Here is a 22,662-nt window from a genome sequence, read left to right on the forward strand (position 1 = left end):
CATGTGAAAATATTGAAAGGCTTCAAGATTAAAGAAAAAAGATTTTGTTTTTCTTTTCTTTTCTTTTTTTTTTTTGGAGGCGGAGTCTCGCCCTCTCTCCCAGGCCGTAGTGCCTCAGCCTCCCAAGTAGCTGAAAAAACAACTCTCTAAATTTAAAAGAAAAACAATATTTTGACTCAGTATACTGTCTTGTAAATAGATAAAGATTAATAGTTGTTATTTAGGAAAGATACAACTGGAAACCCTTCTGATAAGTAAATACGAACAGCATATTATTAACATTCATCACATATGAACATCATTTTAATACCCTTGAAGATACTAAAAAACAATTTGTATATATCAATATTTTGAACAGTAATTGTGATACTTTTGTTTACGTTATATTTTCTTAACATTTTTGCTTAGAGTATTTAAAAATTTAAACAATTTTAACCTTAATTTTCATGTGATAATATATTACATGTATCTCAGTGTAAAGAATATTAATTACATAGGCTCTAATTCATATTTCTAATACATTATGAGGGTATTGCTAAAATAGCAATCTTATAATAATTCTGCAGAAAAATGCTCAGGTATTAACTTCTTCCTCTATAACTATGACATTTTCACTTGAAATGTTACTGTTGAACTTAATTCATTTCAGATTATACAATTCTAAATGTATAGATATTTAAATGAGAGCTTGTCACAAGTTTACTCATGAAACTATTTACAAATAGACAAGGGAGTTTCATACATAATATCTGGGATGATAATTTATAATATTTTGCAAAGCAAATTGTTTCAATTGACACAAAAGTAATTTGGAAGCAATCGAATATATACCATAATTGATATGCTAATTATAAGTTGTTATTTATTAAAATAAATTTCCTAAATGTGGACTTTTGCTCAAGAATGTTCAATTTTGAAGTTAGTCTACAAATCAGACCAACCCTACTCCAAATGATCAAATTCAGTAAGATTAAACAATGTATCTTCTATGTTGTATTCAAATTATCAAAATCTTAAGTATATCTCTTGCCTCTCATTTTTATTTTTATAATTTGCCATGTGTAAAAATAAGAGGTAATACGTGTAATGTGGTAGTAACATATAATCCTATACACACTTTAGTTCATTGCCAGAACGTGGCAGATAAATTCTTTCCTAAGAGTCCTAGATTCAACTAGTAACTTTCTTAAACACAATGAAATTTTTATCATCCTTACTTTATAACTAAAACCAATATTTTTCACTTATGTTCTCTCATCAGTCTTAACTAAACCACTGGTCACGGGAAAACAGGCTTCTAGTTTTAGAGTTATGCAATGAGTTAGATGAGTGCCGTGGTTTTTCTAGTGGATCCCTAAATGGAAGCCACGTTTTAATGTATTCAGCCCATCCCAAGTCATATCCTTAGTTTGAGAGTTTAGAAATTTTATTGTATACTTAGAGGCTATAACGCTTAAAATAACTGACTTCTACTGAAACATGTAGAAGACTACATATACAATCAGAGATCTGTGTATTCTTTTCAATGAAGACTGTAATATCTAGATCAGATATTCATTTGGGTCTCTAAAGATCATCATATTTTTTTTTTCTCTAGGCAAACCATTGGAAAGCCAGATAATAGATGACTGCCTGAAGAGCATAACAAAAGAAAGGCGTATTATGTGAAGTATTCAAATCTCTCTCACAACATCAGACTTACGTATCCTAATGTTATCGCCTTCGGTATAGGGATCTAGATGTCAGGAAGATGGTTGCGTTTCCCCGGATGACATTTTCAGTTCTTAACAACATGGGTAACATTGGCCTTTGTAACTATTTTTTCTTCTCTTCCATTCATTCTTGACTCACCAACTAAGCTTCTAATTAACCTTTTGGTTAACTGAAATAAAATAAAATAACTGCTATTAGTTAACATTTATTTTAAGTGCTTACAATGTGCTAGAAAGCATTTTCATCATGTTACATTAATTATCTCATTTAATCCTCTCACCAATCCTGCTAAAAACCAACAGTTTACATTTCAGGAAACTAAACTGTAGACTGCTAAATTAACAAGACTGATTGGAGGTAATTGTTAAGCCACAGATGTAGTACTCAAACTCGAGTGTGTTTAAATGTAAACAGTAAATCTTCAATCTCGGTGCCTTTCATTTCTCCTCATGATAGGGCAATCTTGCTCTTATTTTTATCTGCATTTTGGGGAGTGTCAAACACCTCTAGATTGCTTAATAGTACCACCAACACTCTTACTACAGATGACAATGCTGGGTTTCAAAATAACGTGTTCAAGTTTCTCAGCTATAAGGACTAGTAAGGGACCTGAACCTGAATCTTCTTTTAAAACAGACACTTGCTGCAGAGGTGGCCTCCTCATGGTAAGCTCGGTTCTTCCATATGTGAACAAAATTCAATAACTGACTGGGCAAAAGTTCTCTTTGGAGTAATTATTTCCTTGGGGAGCACTGCTGGTTAAGCCCACAGTATAAAATCCAAAGGGTTTCATCATTATCAAGAGCAGGTCAGTTCAGTATGGTATGTGCACTTTTCTTTAATTCATTTTTACCATCCCTGCAGTAAACATGGTCATAAATAAGCCTATCAAAACTCTAATTTAATGTTCAGAATATTCTCTTCATTGCCACGCAAACACTTATCTCTACAGCCCTCTCAGTTATCACAGGGACAGCTAGAGATTTCCATTTTGAGAAAATTAACCTTTTATTGCCCACCACAGTTCTTCAAAGCCACTTGCTATTGTTTCCATCTAAATCACCCAGGAGTGACAAATTGCAGCCACTGCATAAGAAAAGATTCTCTGGGAGGTCAAGGGCTTTCTTTCTCAGTTGCAAAAAAAATAAAAATAAAAATAGGTATTGTCAAATAACTCTAAATTTACCTTGAAACACATTTCAAGGAATCATGTAGTGGATTATAACAGAAAATGATCAATGTAATTTTTTTAAAACAAAGATGAATGAAAATTATATGCACATATGGTATGTGTATGTTTGCATCTGTAAAGTAACTCTAATGCTAGTTAAAACTTCTACTTACAGCATTTATCCAGATTAAATTAAATGTGAAATCAAGGAAAATTATAATCTGGGTATAAACGAGGCAGATGTAGAACGTGAAGACACTTTGCTCATTCCATTATGGATATTGATTTAAAATTACATACCTCATGCCCTGAAAGCTGATGAAATAGTTTGGTTCCTTACTGAAAAAATTTCTTCAGTATATAGCATAATGCTCATAAGTAAGTGTGAAAGTGAATGAATGGATAAATGAAAGGGCAATAGGCAAATTATGAAAAGCCTTTAAGAAAGAGCATAAAGGCTTACATAAATTAAAAAAAAAAAAAAACCCAGTGATGATGAGCATTTTTTCATGTGTCTGTTGGCTGTATGAATGTCTTCTTTTGAGAAATGTCTGTTCATATCCTTTGCCCACTTTTTGATGGGGTTGTTTGTTTTTTTCTTGTAAATTTGTTTGAGTTCTTTGTAGGTTCTGGATATTAGCCCTTTGTCAGATGAGTAGATTGCAAAAATTTTCTCCCATTCTGTAGGTTGCCTGTTCACTCTGATGGTAGTTTCTTTTGCTGTGCAGAAGTTCTTTAGTTTAATTAGATCCCATTTGTCAGTTTTGGCTTTTGCTGCTGTTGCTTTTGGTGTTTTAGACATGAAGTCTTTGACCATGCCTATGTCCTGAATGGTACTACCTAGGTTTTCCTCTAGGATTTTTATGGTATTAGGTCTAACATTTAAGTCTCTAATCCATCTTGAATTAATTTTCGTATAAGGAGTAAGGAAAGGATCCAGTTTCAGCTTTCTACTTATGGCTAGCCAATTTTCCCAGCACCATTTATTAAATAGGGAATCCTTTCCCCATTTCTTGTTTCTCTCAGGTTTGTAATGCTCATCATCACTGGCCATCAGAGAAATGCAAATCAAAACCACAATGAGATACCATCTCACACCAGTTAGAATGGCGATCATTAAAAAGTCAGGAAACAACAGGTGCTGGAGAGGATGTGGAGAAATAGGAACACTTTTACACTGTTGGTGGGATTGTAAACTAGTTCAACCATTATGGAAAACACTATGGCGATTCCTCAAGGATCTAGAACTAGATGTACCATATGACCCAGCCATCCCATTACTGGGTATATACCCAAAGGATTATGAATTATGCTGCTATAAAGACACATGCACACATATGTTTATTGCAGCACTATTCACAATAGCAAAGACTTGGAATCAACCCAAATGTCCATCAGTGACAGATTGGATTAAGAAAATGTGGCACATATACACCATGGAATACTATGCAGCCATAAAAAAGGATGAGTTTGTGTCCTTTGTAGGGACATGGATGCAGCTGGAAACCATCATTCTTAGCAAACTATCAGAAGAACAGAAAACCAAACACCGCATGTTCTCACTCATAGGTGGGAACTGAACAATGAGATCACTTGGACTCAGGAAGGGGAACATCACACACCGGGGCCTATCATGGGGAGGGGGGAGTGGGGAGGGATTGCATTGGGAGTTATACCTGATGTAAATGACGAGTTGATGGGTGCAGCACACCAACATGGCACAAGTATACATATGTAACAAACCTGCACGTTATGCACATGTACCCTACAACTTAAAGTATAATAATAATAAATAAATTAAAAAAAAAAAAAAACCCGTCATCTAAAATGCAAAACTCTCTCCGATATGTTGTCAGTCCTGCGGACCAGAGTCATTTGGAACAGAGCTGAGATCAATTTGAAAAATAAAACCTATATTTAAAAAGTGATTTTAAAGACACTAGGTCTGGCTGTTCTTTAGTCCGACAAAGTTAGTTAAAATCAGAGAATTATAAAGTATTCTCAATTTTCAGTGGACTTATTTTTTAAAAACTTGATTTAATAATAATTTTGTTATAGCCTAAAATAATTGCAGCCTCTTAGAATTCAAGGTAATGAAATTGGTTTTACAGTATCTGGAATAACCTCTTTCTTACATGGGTAACAGAAAGATGAACCACTTTGCTTCAAATTCTCATGTTGTGTATGAAGGTGGCTCCAGCCATCCCTGTTATTTCACAGTACCCTTACTGTGTGGACTATCTTCTGCTTTGATAATAATGGATTTCTTTACTCTTTGAATTTGCTACCAGTTAAAACATTTTGTAAAACCTTGAAGGTGTACTTGGCTTTCTGCTATTATTATCTCATTCTATAGTTATACAGAAATTTAAAATATGTGATGTATATTCAAACATTGTTATAAAAGTACTATTTTTTTTTTTTTTTTTTTTTTTTTTTTTACAAAGAGGACTTCATATAATTTTCAGAGAAACTTTTAAAAGATGTATGCTTGGGAGGCTGAGGCAGGCAGATCACCCGAGGTCGGGAGTTTGAGACCAGCCTGACCAACATGGAGAAATCTCGTCTCTACTAAAAATACAAAATTAGCCAAAGCACAGTGGCACGTGCCTGTAATCCCAGCTACTGGAGAGGCTGAGGCAGGAGAATCACTTGAACCCAGGAGGCAGAGGTTGCGGTGAGCCGAGATTGTGCCATTGCACTCCAGCTTGGACAACAAGAGAGAAACTCTGTCTCAAAAAAAAAAAAAAAAAAAGAAGTATGATTATTTTCATTTTATAGATGAAGGTACAGTGCCTATTATAGCCTAAGTGCTCAATAAATTATTATTAAATGGATAAAAGAAGCTAGTAAAGTTAGACAACTTTCCTAAAGTCATGTAGAAAGTGTATACCAGTCTAGGAACTTCACCATCTCGCTGTTTGTGGTCTGCCCTAGGATTATTGGGAAAGTATGTGTGAAGCACCAGATATCTGCTTTGTAGAAGGAATGTTCTCAAAATTCACTTTAAAGCCAGCTTTCTTTTCTTTTTTTTTTTTTTTGCATAAGGGCTCAGACATTTTTCATCCCATTTTTTAAAGAGATAACCATTAAGTGTCGTTGTTTTTATCTTGTAGTAAGCCTCCGAATCATCTATTTTCTCAGAATAAAGGCCTCAAACGATGGAGCCTCAATTTTAACATGCTCTTTGATGAATTAACATTTGCTCTAATAGTCCCTCTTTATCTTTACAACCTAAGGACAATTTATAAAAGTTTCAAATCTCTGTCTTAATAACAGTATCTGAAAATTTTCTCTTTTTAAAAGAAAGTATGTAGTTAGCAGTGGACCCTACAGATTATTTGTCTGCCACCAATTCATCTTCCTCCTTACTGAACCTAGCACTGCTCCATATGCCATGTGCATCTGTGGAAACTGACCTCATCTCAACTTTAGTAGGAGACTTAGTTTAGGTAAAGACAGTTGGCTTTGGAATTTCCTGAGTGACTCAGGGGTGAGCAGTAGGCCTATGTTTGTCCCATCACACTGAATATAAGGACTTATATTTTTCTATCTCTTGAGAGATATGACTGTTTTGATTATTAATGGCTGCATCACAAACACTCGTTCCCTCCCATTTTTTTTTTTTCAAAAGAACAAAGCAATGGTTTAAACAATGGTCATTTATTTAATTCACAAACCAGTAATCTGGGAAAGACGATGTGAGGAGAACTCATGTCCATTCCATGTGTCTTCAGCTGGGCAGCTGGACTGGGAACGGAAGATTCACATTTAAGATACTAATCTACATGAATCATAAGATGGTGCGGGCTGTTCCCTGGGAGTTCAGCTAGCCACGGTTGCTCTTCACAGGGGCCTGTACTCGGGCGTATTAGACTTTTGCACAGTATGGCCATTGGGTTGCAAAAACAAGTGTTCAAAGACAGCCAAAGTAGAAGCTACCAGTATTTTAAGGCTTGGGTCTAGGAGCAATCACAGATTCACTTTTGCCATATTCCATTGTTCAAGTAGACATAGCTGTCACCCAGATTCAAGGGGATGGTACATAGAAGTCATCTCAAGATGAAGAAAACATCAAATTATTTGTGGCTACCCTTAATGTTGCATGATGAGTAAGAAAATCTGCAGCAGTGATAGATAGTATCTTGAAATCAAGAGAGGAACAAGCTTATAGGTTACTTTAATCCAGTGTATTTCAGAGTTATGAGAAGAACCTGGGTCTTTGAAAACAATGAGCCACTTAATCAACCTGCCTGAAAATGTCACTGTGTGTGGGATTCCACTTATGTGAGATAATACATTCAATACTTTTCAAAGCAGGTCAAATTTGGAATATTTGTTAGTTGTATTAAAAAGATAAACTGAGGTAAATATAATTTATATAATGTATTTAAACAAACAGTAATCCATGAATAGGACAGCTCTAAACAGGAAGTGGTTCTTCAATGCCATTGAAAAAACATAAAGGATACACTTTTACAGAATGAATCGGAAGGTAATACAAAGAAAATATTTAATTGATAAGCATCATGAAACTGCCTTATTTGCTACATCCCACTGAAAAATCCCTTGTTCTGTAATCATGTTATCTGGCCTCCTCTTATTGGTCAAGCTTAAGTTCTGTTTTCCTGTAATACAGGCATTTACAAGAAATGACCCAAGTTTTCTCCCTACATTGGCAACTTAAGCAAGGTTAAAGTTATTTTCAAGGCCTAAATGGCTTGGTTAGCTCAGGGATTTTTCAAATCTGATCTTCATTTTTATTTGCTTTAATAGTTTCTACTTAAGCAATTCTAACTGATACAAAGTCACGCCAGGATTTAAAAGACAATATGGAAAAATTTGATCTGGTTTATATCTCTAAAAGCCTGTAGTTAGAAAGAAAAAGGGAAGTGTGAGAATCAGTAAAAGAAAGAGGAATAAATTATTTAGTTTCTGTTTCTAAGATATAATATGGGTCATAGTAAATTTATTATTAAACAACAAAGGAACAACTGAATTAATACTAATTAGTAATGTGCCAACTCCCTTGAGCCAAATGAAAATTTCTTTATTATCAAGAGTAGATAGTGATGAGTTGTTTGATTTGTTTGTTTTACAATCTCTGTGGCAGATTTTAACTACATTCTAATTAATTTATTAATGGGATTTGAACACTAATTGGCATTTTACAAAACCTTCAGAATTGTAAAAAATAAGATGTTGTACAAGTCTTGTCAGAAACAATTGGCTTATCTGTCATTCTATCAATCAAAAATTTTCAATATTGAGAACTTTGAAATCTGCCTTGAATAATAATCTAGAACTAGTTTGTATGTTAAAAACATTAACTTTCACAAAATAAAAATTCGTCTTTGAGCATTATATTTTTCCATTTCACCTGTCTTGTAAAATGAAAATAATAGCCAGAAAAGCATTATATTAAATTTTTCCTTCCTTTCTTCCTTCCTTCCTTCCTTCCTTCCTTCCTTCCTTCCTTCCTTCTTTCCTTCCTTCCTTCCTCTCTTTCTCTCTCTCTTTTCCTCTCTCTCTTTCTCTTTCACTGCTTAATAAAAATAACTGAATTGGTAGTGTTTATATCTACTAGAATGAGATGTCACAAATTATTTCCTGTATTAATATTATCGGAGAAATTTATGCTAAAATTTTAAACCCCACCCAAGAGTGCATATTTTGTTAAGTGTAAATACAATTTGTAAATTACAAAGTATTTCATGTGATCCTGTTCAGGGACTGCCCTCTGAGAAAATATCTGATGAGGGAAATTAAGTGGGCAGCGGCAGGAAAGGGAAAGGGCAAGAATGGACCCAAATGCAGATCCAAATGTAACCAAGTAGATCAGTTCGTCTACAGCCTACCACAAATGTGGGTTTTAATTCCGAATAATGATCCTGAGTTACTGCGTTTTTAAAAATTACAGCCTAAATCATCAAATATGTTGGATCAATATAATGCTGTAATTACTAAATTTAAAGTATAGTTAAACATTTTTAAAATGCAAGATTCTGAATGACAGTATTTGAGGCCAGAAGATGTAATTTCTTTGAATAAATTCAAACAAGATTTTTTGAGATGCATATTTTTAAAAACCATTGTCTATGTAAGTAAGAATATGACTTAGTAAAAATTATCTTTGACTGTATCAGGCATAAAAATAAAGTACTAGTACTTGGAAAACCCTCTATAACATGAAAACATATAATAAATGTTCTTATGCTAATTATAATTCTACAACCATTATTAAATTCCCCTGGTCCCAAACTCCAGTCTCCACCTCTCTCTCTTTCTCTCTCTCTCTCTCTCTGTCTCTCTTTCTCTTTCTCTTTCTCTGTCTCTGTCTCTGTCTCTGTCTCTGTCTCTTTCTCTCTCTTTTGCTCTCTCTCCTCTCCATACCTGATTGTCATTGTCATTTGCATTAAGTGGGCATACTAATACAGGCTGTTATTTGGGACCTTGGTCAATTTTTTTTTTTTTTTTTTGAGACGGAGTCTCGCTGTGTCGCCCAAGCTGGAGTGCAGTGGCGTGATCTCGGCTCACTGCAAGCTCTGCCTCCCGGGTTCACACCATTCTCCTGCCTCAGCCTCCCGAGTAGCTGGGACTACAGGAGTCTGCCACCACGCTCGGAGAATTTTTTGTATTTTTAGTAGAGACGGGGTTTCACCGTGTTAGCTCGGATGGTCTGGATCTCCTGACCTCGTGATCCGCCCCACCTCGGCCTACTCTCTCATAGCCTAAATGTCTTCATTTTAAAAATAAGCACTTTTATGAGATGATTTCTCATGTTTTAAAGTTCCATCTCATTTCTCTGTCTCTTCTCAACTCCTCTCTTTGTGTGTATATGTATACATATGAATTCACATACATTTATACACACATATATGCATCCAATTACTCTACTTTGATGCTGACTGCTCACATCCAGAATTATGTTTATTATTTTTTCAATTTATATCATTTTAATAGATTCACATGTGAAGATGATTCAGTAATATAATATGCATAATTGATCCCATCAATGCCAGCACCCCAATGATTATATACAAATATTTGTATGCCTCTGAACAACAAAACACATAACCTAATTTAGTATTTGTTATAACCCTGAGAAGGAAATCTACCAGTTTAAATTTGTTTTAGTACTGCTGCAGCTAATAACTGACAAGATGAGATAATCTGTCTTGCTCCCATTAGTCCCAAAATTTAATGCTTCTGTGAAAAACAGAACATCTCTGGACCAGCACAGATGAGTCTTACTATCTTTACAAATAAACCTGGGAATAGTTGGTTTTAATAAGCTGCCTCTGTCTCCATTTGTAAAAATTGTAAAAAAAAAAAAAAAAAAAAAAGAATGATATATTGAGAGGGGAAATATAGCAAAAAGCATATAAGAATTGTAGATCTGTTATGCTTGTCACAATGTTGAATGGGTACAGAATAAATGAAGAAATACACACTTATTTTATTTTTTATCTTTATCCTCTGGTATATACAATTTTTCCTGACCAAGGCAAGGCTGTAAGTCCCTTGTATTTCTGAAAAAGGTTTTTATGGTCTTTTTGGTATTGGATATTGTCAATTGATTCACATTTTACTTAAAGCTTTATATTACAATAAGAATTTGACATAACCAACTAACAAAGTATTATGAGTTTTAACACAGTAAATTTTAGACAAATGGATAATACTTCACAAACTCCAAGTTGGATTGGTATTTCGCTGGGTGGTCTGTCTCATGTAAGATACGCATCACTCCTGAGCACATCGAGGGTATGTTCCTGCACAAATGGTGAACAGTCGAGTCATTAAAATGTAGAGTGCAGTAGGGGAGAAAGTTCAAAGGAACATTGAAGACAGAGCAGTCTGGGAGATTTCCCTCCACTTTTTCTTCTTCCTTAATTTATTCTGTTTCATCGTCATCTTCAAAACTTATTTACTAGTCTTGCTTCAGTGAGGTGAGAATCTATTTAAGGACAAGACATTAAGGAATTAATACACTGCAGAACTGACTCCCTCTCAAGTTGCATTTATTTGTTCAAATAGGTAATATCTTTAATCCAGCATCCTTGAAGCATGGTGTATTTGGCATCACTCGTATAACTGAGCTAACCCCTCCCTTACACACACAGGCACACACACAAACACACCAATATATTATTACCTACTATATCAGTCCTATTAGCAAGTCACCAATGTCAATCACTATAATTTCTGGTTAAGGGTTGTCTTTTTTTCCAAGTTTATATTTTCTTCTTTATCTCGTGGTTTAAACACCAAAAAAAGCAATAAAGCATCATCTTGGTGAATGTTGAAAATCTTGTGTTAACTCGCACTCCATTATGTCACTTTACCACAAAATAGAGTGGAACCTATTATTGAAATTCCTAAAAGTCTATTCCAAAGAGGAAAATAAAATATAATAGACTTGGTTCCAGGAAAGCTAGCTAAATCTATTGTCCTAACCTAGGACTTGTACTTCTACTTGAAGGCCTATGTTTGTGTAGTACAATGTCAGCCCTGGAGTTCTTCCAAAGGGAATACAATGCCATAGTATTGCCCAGAATTATCCTGGCTTAACCTCTGCATTAATTACTACAACAGCCTGAATTCTACCCTAAATCATTCTCATTAGCGTGAGGCCCCCGTTATATGCAGCATGAATAAACCAAAACATCATAAATAAATCCCTTTTTGCAGCCTCTCTCTTCTGTTAATTGGCTTCAATGTCTCCTCGATTCAAATTTCGTAACAAAGTGATAATGATTACATCAACCTGGAACAGAACAGTTGGCAGAAAACCTGAGTTCTGGCACTACTGCTGCCATGAGATTTGTGATCTTGGAAATTCACTTGACTTCTGTATCTGTTTTCTTATAAAGTAAGAAAAATCATGTCAGCCTCACAGGATTGTTGTGAGGTTTCAAAGAAAGATGTTTAAAACAAATGTGAAGCATATTATGATGAAAAGCATTTCCATTATTATAATAATTACCGGTTAGCTGGCAGGAAGGAAACACACACCCTCTTCAATGGTATAACACCTCCTGGTATTCCTTACTACACTGTACTGCGATTATCAGCATGTCTTTCTATAAAGTCATGCATAATAGGTTTCAGGTCCTTAAAAATAATTTCTAATAATCTTATGTAACATATTCTTCTAAAATTCGGTGTTTTTAAAGGGAATTCAAGAAGAGGGGACCTTGTAGAAGTATTTTCCTATACAGGGTCGTCTATAAACCGGTACCCACAGTGAACATTAGTTGAAGAAATGAGAACATATGTTTAAAAAGTTTTTATAGAACTTTGGCCAATAACTTTATGTCCATTGAATCTGATAATAAAAATCAGGACTGCATTTTATGTGTCTTTTTATTTATTTTCTTGTAGTTCATTTGTACTCTATTTTACAAAGCTTTGTTAAACAACAAATTGAAAAACAAAATTCCTCAGCAGAGGTAGGTTGAGAAGCACTGGTTAAGAAAACATTGTCCAATGCTCTATTTAGCATCGTTTTATAAACAGGATTGAGAAAGTAACCCATTCTCTAAAATGTCACCCATGTTACAATGTGTTTCATCAACATTCCCTACAGAACTTTCTAAGGTTAACCAACATCCTCATATAAATGCTTATGCAAATATTGGAGCTCATGATTCTCTTAATCTAGATATCTAACAGTTTATTAAAAATGTGAACATATCTTGACAATAGATGTTAGGTTATGATTTTCTATAAACATTGACTACAAAATAAGTGGATATTAATTCAAATAGATTGTTAATGATTAAGATGCCTACTATTAAACTACAAAAATAACTATCTAAAAATTGAAATATCAAAAAGGAAAGGGAAACAAATTACAAAAGACTAAAGAAAATGGTCTTTTGGCCAAAAGAAATCATTTCAGAAAAACTAGAGAAAAAAGGGAGATACGACTTTCAAGTTTTACAACAGCCCTCTAAAAAAAGCAGAATAAGAAGATAAACTAAAACATCTGTCAAGTAGAAAAACAGAAAAATCTTGACTATATGAACATTTTTCATTTGAAAATTGTATGATTAAATTATTGCATACTATAAAAACAATTTATTTTCAAAATCTGACCTTTAATCTTAAATCTATAAGTACATTGAGAAAAGAATCAAAATCTAATGTTGACTTAAAATCAATCAGTACTCTGTAAGAGACACCCTATTGAAGATTATGGAATATGACCTCAGATATTATAGACACATTAATGTTGTATAGCATTCTAAAAAGGTGCTTATGCAGCCATATATCCACTTGATAAAAATATAATTTTACTATTTATTCTAATTTAAGATTTGTCATGAACTCATTTGATCTTGATAGTTTCTTAACCTCTTAAACCTCTAGGTATTTCAATTTTATTTGAAACAGTCATCATTCTTCTGCTTAACTGGCTCCCTTTTAAAAGGTTTCTTTACTGGTTTCTCTGTATTTCTTCAGTCTCTAAATGTACTAACCAAGAGCTGAGCCCCAGGGTCTCTTGCCCTCTCTATCTGTGCTCACTCTCTAAGTGACTTCATCTAGGATGATGGTTTTAAATAGCATCAAATAATTCATTAAGCTTACAACATTCAAATATTTATCTCCTCTTGTCTCAATATTTCTATATTTATTTGTCCACTCTTCATCTCCAATTGGTTGGCTAATAGGCGACTTAAACCTGTATAACTGAATACAACTCTACCGGGCCCCTAAACATGCAGTCTCCCTCATCTCACTCAGTTCAGTTTGTGTGACCCAAATACCATGAAATTGTGATTTCCCTCTGTCTGTAACACTATACATCCAGTCCTTTACTACGGTATTTGGCTCTGTTTATGAAACATGTCTATATTCACAGCACTTCCATATCTACCCCCACATCCTGGTCCAAACCACTGTTACCTCTTATTTAGATTATTTCATTAGCTGCCCAACCCTCCACTCATAAATCATCTCACCCGCCCCACAGTTTAGTCTTTACACAGTCAGCAAAGTTATGATTTAATCAGTAAAGTTGATCATGTTGCTATTCTTAAAATTCCTTGATGGGAACTATCTAGCGCAGAGTACAAGACGAAGTCCATCATTGCTCCATGAATCCCCACATGATCTGGCCCTACATTCTTCTCTGACCTAATTGCCTTCAGATACCCCTGGCTTGTCCTCTTTCAGTTTCTGGAAACCATGCTCCAACCTCAGGGATTTGACCTTGCCTGTCACTCTGTACTGGTAATGGCTACTCAATATGAAATAGTATTAACGTACATCTCCTTCAGAACTCTCAAATCTTTCTACTTTGCTTTATTTTTTGTTCTCCATAGTTCTTTTTATTATTATTATTATTATTATAATACTTTAAGTTCTAGGGTACATGTGCATAACGTGCAGGTTTGTTACATATGTATACTTGTGCCATGTTGCTGTGCTGCACCCATCAACTCGTCAGCACCCATCAACTCGTCATTTACATCAGGTATAACTCCCAATGCAATCCCTCCCCCCTCCCCCCTCTCCCCTCCCCATGATAGGCCCCGGTGTGTGATGTTCCCCTTCCCGAGTCCAAGTGATCTCATTGTTCAGTTCCCACCTATGAGTGAGAACATGCGGTGTTTGGTTTTCTGTTCTTGTGATAGTTTGCTAAGAATGATGGTTTCCAGCTGCATCCATGTCCCTACAAAGGACACAAACTCATCCTTTTTGATGGCTGCATAGTATTCCATGGTGTATATGTGCCACATTTTCTTAATCCAGTCTGTCACTTAAAACCACATAACAAATGTAACGTGTATTTGTTAATTTATTTATTGTCTGTATACCTATCTCATTATTTGGGTAAGCTTTATAATGAGGCAAATTTAGTTGCTTTACTCACAGCTCCAAAGTCAATATTCAAATTTAGAACAGCACCTGATCTATAATAAATACTCAATAAATATTGCTGAGTACTTAAAATAAATATAAAATGGGCTACCATTTCTTTTTTGAATAATTAACAGCTATTAGCCCTCATGGTTTCAACATAAATATCTTTTCAGAAGAACTCTTTTTCATTTCTCTAGTCATCTTCTTTATCCTTTCTCCCCCAAAGTCACAAATCTGTATAATTGTAGTCTTATTTAATTTCTCTTCTCCTCTCTAGTTATTTCTTTTTTCTCTTTCCTTAGAGATATGGCTGTGTCTATCAGGGCCTAGATTAGTGCTGCTCATCCTGTGTGATCAATATTTGAAAAAAAAAGGTAATTGAATAACAAACTGAGTGGCATATATTAACTGGGTGGCATTTGATGTCAGTTGAAACTAATAGGTGATAGAGATACAGTGAGAAGAACTAGATAATCAGGATTCTGAACTCTCTCCCTCATGTCATATAACTTCGGAAAATCTTCTACTGGTCCGTATGACTAAGCTTCCCCTTCAAAAAAATAAAATATAATATAATTTTTCAAAAATATTTTCCTAGCATGATAATCAAATATATTATCGAAGTCATATCTTTGTAACATTTTTTTAAAATTGAGAACAAAGAAACTAGTTGCATTTATCTGGAAAACCTTATTTATCACTGTTATAATTTTGGAAATAAGGGACTTCAAAGTGTAAATTATAGAGGATTGTAAAAAGAAAATGTTAGTAGTCATACTATTAAAAAAAATCTAAGTTAGACTTTTTTTTCTTTAATAAACTCTTAAAAGAATTGTAAGTTTTGCATGGATCATTAAAATACGATAAATGTAAAGATTCATGTATTTTATACACAAAACGTATTAAAATAGCTGTAGTCAGTTTACTATACTTAAAAATGAATTATTCACTAAATATATTTGAATATACTTGACTTTATTGAACTCATTTTTATACACACTAATTATAATTATACTTACTTTAATTGCATTATTATTAATTTTCACAACCACCCCCATTATTTCCATCTCACAGATGGAGAAAGGAGGTCTGGAAAAGTTTAATAATTCACTCAAAATAACAGAACTAGAAATAGGTGGACGCATTTTTGTGTGTGTCTTTCTTGTTATTGTTTGTTCTTTAAAATGGTTGATAGTCGATTGTCTTTTTAATATTAGAAAATATTTCATTCACACAATAACAGGAACTTATATTCATAACTTACAAAACAAAATAACAACATAAACACCCACGAATATTTCACTCAAGTTAAGAAATTGAACTTTGCTCAAGCTGCTAAAGCTCTCTCAGTACTTATTTCATTCCTATCTTCCTAATCCAGGGATAATCAGTGATCTATGGTATCGTTTTTAATTTTTATGGGTACATAGTAGGTGCACATATTTGTGGGGTACATGTGATGTTTTAATGCAGGCACAGAATATGTAATAATCACATCAGAGGAACTGGGGTATCCATCATCTCAAACATTTATCATTTATTTGCACTAGGAACGTTCCAATTCCACTCGTTTAGTTACTTTTATATATACAATAAATAATTGTTGACTGCTGTCACCCTGTTGGGGTAGCCATTACTAGATCTTATTCATTCTAACTATATTTTTGCGACTGTTAACCTTACTCAGTACCCCCTCCCCACCCCTGCTACCCTTCCCAGTCTCTTTTAACCGTCATTCTACCCTGTATTTTACTTTAAAAATCATTTCCTTTTATCCTTTAATATTTTTAAACTTATGTTTTTGATCTTCTTAAAATGGAAACTTACTGAGCATATTCTTTCTTAGCTTTTTTCCTCTTAAAATTAGGATAAGTTCATGTCCTTCGCAGGGACATGGATGTTGCCAGAAACCATATTTCTCAGCAAACTATCGCAAGATCAGAAAACCAAACACCGCATGTTCTCACTCATAAGTGGGAGTTGAACAATGAGAACACGTAGACACAGGGAGGGGAACATCACACACTGGGGCCTGTCAGGGATTGGGAGTTAGGGGAGGGATAGCATTAGGAGAAATACCTAATGTAGGTGACAGGTTGATGGGTGCAGCAAACCACCATGCGCATGTATACCTACGTAACAAAGCTGCACGTTCTGCACCTGTAACCCTAGAACTTAAAGTATAATAATAAAAAACGTTATTATGATTTATAGAAATTAATATACATAGCTTTAATTAATTCATTTTCATCACCATAAGGTATTTCTCTGTATACTGTAAATAGTTATTCATTCTTCTATTTGGCACTTAAGTTGTTTTCAGGTTTTTACTCATTTGAATATGCTGCTATGAGCACTCTTGGATATACCTACTCCTTCACTATGGCATAAGTAAAAGCAAAATGACTGGACTTATGTTTTACTTCAAGTCGTTTAATTTGAAAACCTGGTTAAATTTGAAAACCTGGTTTCATAACAGTTATTACTTATTCCTTCGTATGTAATGGCAAAATAATATGAAGTGTGATTTTAGTCATAGGGTTTTGGCAAAGTTGCCACAAAATCAAGAAAAATTCAACAGTTTTTATATGCTCCTATATTATAAAGTAAAACATAAAACTGCCCTTCAAATAAGATTTTGAGACATATCCTAAAAATGTTAAATCATCATGTTCCACTCCCTTCCAAGTTACAAAGAAAGCAAACACTTCATTAAGAGGTTGATGGTAGTAAGGATTTCCTGAGAGAGCACTGTGGAAGGAGAAGAGACACCAAATGAGGATCAATGGGGGACAGCTTTGGAGAATTTGAAATGTGTTATTTGGAATCTGAGAGACAGGCACTGGTATCTGAATCATGACTGAAGAAGTTTCCAGCTGAGAGTCTAGTACTAAAGTTGCCCCTGTGGTAGGTCAGAATATGGAACACTTCCAAGAATAATCAAAATATATTGGGACAGCAATGTTTTTGTATTTCTCATGGGCCAAATAATAGGGCAATGAGAAAGTAGCCAGTTGTCAAACTGATTTATTCTAAAACAACTCTGCCTAATAGGACTACTAGAAGGAAAAAAAAAAGGTGGGGGTGGGGACCTGAAAAAGGGAGAAGGCTGCCAAAATCTAGGAGTCTGTAGTGGAATTTTTATAAGACCATCTGGAGGAGACATTATTCACAATTTAAATCAATGAAGTTATAAGAAAGAGCCTCTCTCGTGATAGTTTTCTAAAAAAAAAAAAATTGTAAAAACCAAAAAAGTAAAATAATTTATAAAAACACTTCCCTGAATGAAAGCCAGCCTTTATATCTGTTTCTTCAAGAATGCAACAACAGCAGCTATGCCTGTTGCATTAGTTCAGTAAAATATTTTCTGTCCTTGATTCTTCTTCATTCTATAATCCTAGAGCATCTAAACAGTAATTAAGAAGTGAGGAAACACTTAGAGAGAGAGAGAATCAATTACGCCTTCCTATCTTCAGTGCAGGCGTCCTGTCCACATTCGGATGTTGACTAAACTAGGGAAGGAAAACAATTTCAAATCAAATGAGACTTCCAATATTACACTGGGTTTAATTTTTTAATCTCTAGAAAATATTTATTTAGTTATGTTTTATTACCTACTAGTGGCTGCAGAAGTTTGTATTACCTGAAAATAACCAGACAAATATGTAATACTTGTCGCAGTTTTTTTTTTTTTTTTTCAGTGTCAGGAGAAAAACAAGTGATGAAAAGAGTTTGTAATGAGCCGTCTTGTAATAATAACAAAATTGTTTCCTACTTGTATTCTACCAAGTCAAGCTTTCAATAAATTACGTGTATATGAATTAAATAGATGGTTATTTAAATGCATAAATGAAAGAACCAGCTTTTTACACACCAACCTATAGTTAACTTTATGTAACATGTTGTTATTGATAAGATACTATGGTAGACAGAATAACTGCTTCTCAAAGATACCACATCCTAATCTTCCAAATCTATACATATACTATACTAACTGCAAAAAGGATTATACAGATATGACTAGATGAAGAATCTTGAGATGGAGATTTTTCAGGATTATCCATGTGTGCCCAATATAATCACAAAGGTCCTTATAAGAGACAGGCAGGAGGGTCAGAATCAGAGGCAGAAGACGTGGCAATGATGACGAAGAGGCTCTGAGTTAAGCAATACTGGCGACTTCTAAAATCTGTGAAAGGCAAAGAAACGGATACCCCCTAGAGCATTCACAAGGAATACAGCCCTTGATTTAGGACTTTTGACCCCCAGAACTATACAATAATAAATTTATGTTGTTTTAAACCAATACATTTGCAGCAATCTGTTTCTATTGCAATCAGAACTAATAATGATACTATGTAGTCAGCTCTGTTCTAGGTGATGAAAATACTTAGATGAACAAAATAGAGAACCCTTCTGTATGAGGTGCTTGATGCTTTGCGTGAATTCAAGGCTTATTTTTTTTTACAAGTATAAAGTGGGTATCATTAGCTCTTTTAAAAGATGATGAGAAAAGAGATCAAAAAGCAATGTTTTCATTGTCACAGAGCTAATAGATGAGCTACCTGTCTCCCAGAGCCTGTGATCTTTACACTCATTAAATTATCTCCTTCACATCCTTCACATAAGTGGAAAGTATATTTCAGTATAAAGTGGGCTTATGTACCAAAGATTTATTTTCTGAGATACAGCTTGTTTCGCCATTGTTGAGGGTGATAGGAAAGCAGGTATGGAGAAGAGGCTTCTACTTGAAGAGTTTGAATTCAATTTCTTTGACACAAGATGGACCTAAACATCTAAATCAAATAAAAAATTAAAACTTTTGATTTAATTCAAATATTATTTTAGCAGAAAACTACACCGTAGACATGAACACATGATTATTATATATACATGTTTTCAATGTGGCTTTTCATTTATGATTTAAAAAACCAAAATGAAACAGAAGTTACATCAATAAAGCATGTCCCCTAACACAGTTATTAATAATTATGTCTTTGGAAAAGCATCACATAAGAGTGGGTTTTAGTAATTATTCAAGGGACAATTGATAAGGTTCTCTTCTCATTTCCCATTATTTCTCTCCAATCAGTTACCTCTTTCATATATACTCTATGTGTAGATTCCTGCTTATAAACATAGCATTTACAGATTCCTAAATCCTTATAAGCTTTACCTGCAAAGAAAAAGGTAGTCATATATGGCTACAAAATACTTTAATTCCTGAATAAGTCTCCTAGTATTTGATGTTCAGTAATGAAGAAAATGTATATAAACTATGAAATTTTTATTACTAACAGGGATATGAAGAATGTGGGCATATAAAGAAGATGGTCAGATGAGGAAAAGTATAAGCTGGTCTATTAAGTTTTTAAAACGGAAGACACCAAAAGTGGAACTCTTCATCTTTAACAAGAAAATCATGTTTAAAGTAAAATTATAGATGCTGCTTTTTATTAGGGTCAAAATTTTTACTAATCTGGCATTTTAGATGATAGAATGGATTGAAAAGGAAGGCTAAGAAATAGTTTCTTAAGCAAGGTGTTTATGGATGGAATGTATTAATACATTCTTACTTGTACTGAATGGTTTCTTTTTTCATTTCAGTAGCTTTAGGGGTACAAGTAGTTTTCGGTTACGTGGATGTATTGTAGAGGGGTAGAGTCTGAAATTTTAGGGGAACCATCACACGAGTATAAACTGAATGCTTTTTAAGCATTGTGTAAGTTGAATGCTTTTTAAGCGTTTTGGTCAAAAGCAAGTGGAAAAACGCCAAGATCCTCAGAATTTGCTCTTAGCCCCAGCTCATTTTAATAGTAATAATAATAATTAAAAAGCAATTTGCTTGGAAATAAAAAAGGTATTTGTTCTTGAAGCATATCTTGCCTGAAGATTTTTTACCTAGGGTGAAAACAACATTCGTAAGCCCATTAGTTCTTTTCCCTAAAATAATTCATTTAAAAAGTCATTAGCTCAATAAAAAGGAATTGATAGAGGGCCTTTAGGGATTCTACTCTAAATCTGAGGGATTTGCCTCATTAAAAATCAATTGCAGAACCAAAGCCTCCTGTATGTGCTTGTGATGGAAAGAGAGAAAGAGAAGTTTTGATATAAAAATCTTGCCTAGTTTTATTTAAATATATTTGAGTAAAAATCTAAAAGTTATCTTAAATGATATTTTAAAAGATTCCTTCTTTAGGATATTTACATCCTAATAGAAACATAATGTTACTTCCGGATGTCATTATTATGAATTTACAAGGGCTAGATGCCACCATGTCTCACAGCTAGGTTAGAAATTTTACGTTCTGATAGTTTCCTTATAAATTAAGCCATAAATTTTTGTCCATTATTTCTACTACTCTGCTACAAATTTAGCACTGAGTAAGTTTAATAAGTTGTAAACATTACTCAACAATGTATAAGTCACACAAAAAAATAAAGTTAGTTTTTCTTTAGTTTTTCATCTTAAGAAGAAAAGACATTCGCTGACCAAAATCTCAGAAATCACCACTTAAGAAATCAATCATGTAACCAAACACCACTTGTTCCCCAAAAACTTATGGAAACAGTAATAATAATAATAATAAAAATAATAATAATAGTAAGTGTTGGGGCCTGGTGGATGATTGGATCAGGAGGGCAGATTTCTCATGAATGGTTTTGCACAATCCCTCTTGGTACTACCCTAGTGCATAGTAGTTGATAAATTTGATTCTCTCCTTGTAGGAAGTTTGATGAGCTATGTTGCTACCATTTGCCATTACTTCCAAAGACCTCATGTGTCAGAGGATGATGAAAACAAGGTCAATATCACCCTGTAAGTTACACACAGAGAGTGGCCACAGTAGCATAATGATATCTACAACTATTTAAGAGAAACAAAGGTAAGATGTGAAACTGCAAAAGGTAAGATGTGAAACTGCCGTCTTTTGTAACTAGTGAAACCGTTTCTTTACAGAAGGTGGGAATCTACTCCATGTCTTTACCTATCTAGATATTGCCTTCATTGCTTTCTTCTTCTGGCAATTTATTTTGAAATTCCCACTTACCCATGAACTTTTTTTTTAATTTAATTTTTGAGACGTAGTCTCTCTCTGTCGCGCAGGCTGGAGTGCAGTGCCACAATATTGGCTGACTGCAACCTCTGCCTCCCGGGTTCAAGCAATTCTCCTGCCTCAGATTCCTGAATGCTGGGATTACAGGAGCATGCCACCATGCCCGGCTAATTTTTGTATTTTTAGTAGAGATAGGGTTTCACCATGTTGGCCGCACTGGTCTCCAACTCCTGACCTCAGGAGATCCACCCACCTCAGTCTCCCAAAAGACTGGGATTATAGGGGTGAGCCACCCTGCCCAGCCACCAAGGAACTTTTAAATATGGAAGTTCCTATAGCAAAAATCACTTTCTTCTTTAAATTCAAAAGTAGTGGTTGGGTTTGCAGTCTACCCACCAGTCAAAAATGTATCATATGTTCAAAGTAATTTGTAAAATCTCAGCGCTACATTACAAAGTTTTTATCAATGATAATTTAATAAATATTGAAGAATCAGGCCTGCAAAGAACTTTAGATGTCGGGAATAGATAAATGAAAGGTGATCGACAGATAGATTTCTGAAAACATTATCCCAATAATGCACTAAGAACATAATTCATGATTTCTGAGTCTTTCTCTATGGTTAATATTATTTTCAGATTCTGTCTGATTCAAAGATTGTTTTCAGAAAAGCTATCGAAATAATCGAATGTTGGCTGAATGCCAACAGTGCACCAAGGAATATTCTGCACTAATTTTATGAAAGCAATGTATTGCAGTAACTATTAATAACCCAAATATATATAGACGGAAAGTGGGGAATGAAAGTGAGTTATCCAAAGTTAGTTAGGAAATGGAGAAGTGAAA

The 22,662-nt window shown here is 34.2% G+C and overlaps 1 long non-coding RNA gene across 1 annotated transcript in view; it reads left to right on the top strand.

Moving 5' to 3' along the window:
• Positions 1–1,597: 1,597 nt before the first annotated feature.
• The window catches only part of LOC135970892 (uncharacterized), a 36,140-nt gene continuing 15,075 nt past the window's right edge, over positions 1,598–22,662 (top strand). The window contains exon 1 of the long non-coding RNA XR_012435308.1: positions 1,598–1,796. This is a non-coding gene — a long non-coding RNA (uncharacterized lncRNA). The remainder of the gene's footprint in view (positions 1,797–22,662) is intronic.

The sequence above is a fragment of the Macaca fascicularis genome, chromosome 5, assembly GCF_037993035.2.
Source record: "Macaca fascicularis isolate 582-1 chromosome 5, T2T-MFA8v1.1".
Classification (NCBI taxonomy): Eukaryota; Metazoa; Chordata; class Mammalia; order Primates; family Cercopithecidae; genus Macaca; species Macaca fascicularis.